Genomic DNA, 2,512 nt, shown 5'->3' on the forward strand with positions numbered 1-2,512 from the left:
GGCATAAATCACCCGCGGAGACTGAAGTGCAGCTTCTCGCCCCCTCGCCGCTTCCCTCCTCCCACCCGCCTCATCCTCTTCTCTTCCCAGACCCCCCTGCCCCTCCGGTCCCCAATCCTGCCTCCTCTTTGGCGCCGGACAGCGCCAGGGCCGTGCAGGGGAGGCAAATAACGTTCCATTGACTTCGGTCAGAGCAGAGAACTCTGGATTCCCAAACCCAGAAATCTCGAAAAGAAAGCCACGAAGTGACTGTCGCTCTTTCTCACAGCCCTGGTCTTTTTAAGTCTAAGTTTTCTCTCTCTTATTTCGCTCTCTTTTTGTATTTCTAAAATAATACCTATCTTCCCCTTTCTCTTCCCCGCAAAGCTTCACCGATCACCAAAGCCCACGGAAGGTACGCGATCCATGCTGCCATGGGTCGGTCAACAGAGCCCTAGACGGTCGGTGCTCCGGGGACAAGGGGTGGCAAACTGGCAGGTTCTCGCCCCTGGGAAGGGCCAGGCGGCGGGACCCTGCGAGGGTCTAAGTGCTCGCAGGGCTGCCGCCTCCACTGTCATAGCCCCTCTGGCGGGGGGTGGGGGTGTGTGGAAAGGGCTCCTGGGGTCCCGCAGCCGAGTTAATCCAGAGCCCGGGACCGGAGATTGGGGGCGACCTCGGCCCGAGAACGGCCCCTTCTCACAGACAGGGGTCCCAGGGCCAGGAAATAAGTTGCATCACCCTCGCCCTTTTTTTTTCTGTCGGTTCTAGTGTCACATACCGCCCAAGGACGATGCTCTGAGGGTGAGTGTAATGTTCATTCGAAGGGCTCTTGGGGGCCGGAGCCCCCAGCAGTCTCTAACCCTGCCTTATAGGAGGGAGCTGCGGGGCTTTCTGAACCTCTTAGGTTTCTCCCTCCTGTAAAGGGGCACCAGTACGATCGAGAAGACGTTCATTCTTTTCAATTTTGCTTCAAATTGAAGAGATTTGTGAGACACGCGATCTGGAGGTGACACGTGTGTATGTTCTGCTTAAGAAAAGCGAAACAAGGATCCACCCCTCCTCCCAACATCGATCTATCCCCCTGCTCTTGTAGAAACACAGAGCACCCCAGCTCAGCGTCTCTACTCTATGGGAGAAATCAGGGTGTCCGAGAAGCCTAGGGATTTCAGACTTGAGAATGGTCACGAATCTCTCCAGCGGGCTCTTATTCCTTTCATTTACTTTCCCATTCCCTTCTTTCTCTTATTTTAATTCCTTTTAGAAGACTCTATCAGTGGCAGATTTTCCCGTGGACTGCCTCGCAAACTTCTGTGTGGAGGCAAATCCTGCGGAGAGGCTAGGGCAAAGCACGCCGGTGCATGTGTCAGGCGAGTGTTCGCATGTGAGTGTGAGGCTGCGAGAAGTGTGTAAACGTAGAATGTGTAACTGCGAAGGGTGCGTGTACGTGTCGGTGTTTGTGTGACTGTGGACTACGCGAACGCGTGTGTGTGACCTAGGAATGTGTGTGCAGGCGCGCGAGTGAGCGTGTGAGACTGTCAGTTTGTGTGACAGGAGTGTGTGCGACTGTGTGTGTGACTGTATGAGGACGTGTGTGAGTGTGCATGTGTGAGTGTGCATGTGTGAGCGCACGTGTGTTCGAGTCCCTACTCTTCCCTGCGCTGCAAAGTGCAGGGGGCGGGCCGGGCGGCAGGGGGCCTGCCCCGCTGGATTCCCGCATGCTAGTTCCGGGGCGGTCGGGTCTCCAGGGCTTTATGCACGGTCTGGAGGGTGGGGACTGGCGCGGGTAGAAAACGGGATGCCTCGGGCGCCCGAGCCGGCTTTCCGCCACTAGGAGCCCGCGGAGGTGCAGGCCTACAGGAGCGCTCGCGAGCAGAGGCGCGGCGGTTGCTGTGTGCTACGCGCGCCCACCTCCCGGGGAAGGAACGGCGAGGCCGGGGCCCCGGACGGCCGCGGGGATGGACCGCGGGGCGGCGGCGGCGGCGTGCATGATGCTGCTGATTTTTTCCGCCTGCCTGGCGCCGGCCAGTGGCCAAGGTAAGCGCCCGCCGGCCGGAATTCCGCGCAGAGCTCCGGACTTACCCGGCTGTGGCAGGGATCGAGTCTGTGAGCGCACTGAGGGAACCGCGGCCGCGCGGGGGCCACGGCAGGGCGGCGGCACTGGAGCGGCTCTCGCTGGAGCGCCCAGGTTGCTCAGCGAGGGGCGAGCGCGAGCACCCTTCCTTCGCCCGCCGGGCAACTGAGCAGCCGCAAACTTGAGAAAGTAGCTCCGCCGGTTTCGGTGACAGCGCACCCCACGGGGACCCCGTCTTTGTTCCCACGGGACTTTCTCCCGACCCTCTCGAAAGAACTCTGCAGCTGGAACCCGGAGACTAAGGTTCTCCCAGCCAGTGCGCAGTCTGCTCCCCATACTGATTTGTTCTCTGGGGGGCTGAGAGATTCGCCGCGCTTCTCGGTGCGCAGTTTTCCACCTGCAGCGCTCAGCCAGGGAGATCCCTTCGCGGGCTAGAGCCCCCCCCCCCCCCCCCCCCCCCCT

This window comes from Ursus maritimus, unplaced genomic scaffold, assembly GCF_017311325.1.
Source record: "Ursus maritimus isolate PB19 unplaced genomic scaffold, ASM1731132v1 scaffold_1, whole genome shotgun sequence".
Classification (NCBI taxonomy): domain Eukaryota; kingdom Metazoa; phylum Chordata; class Mammalia; order Carnivora; family Ursidae; genus Ursus; species Ursus maritimus.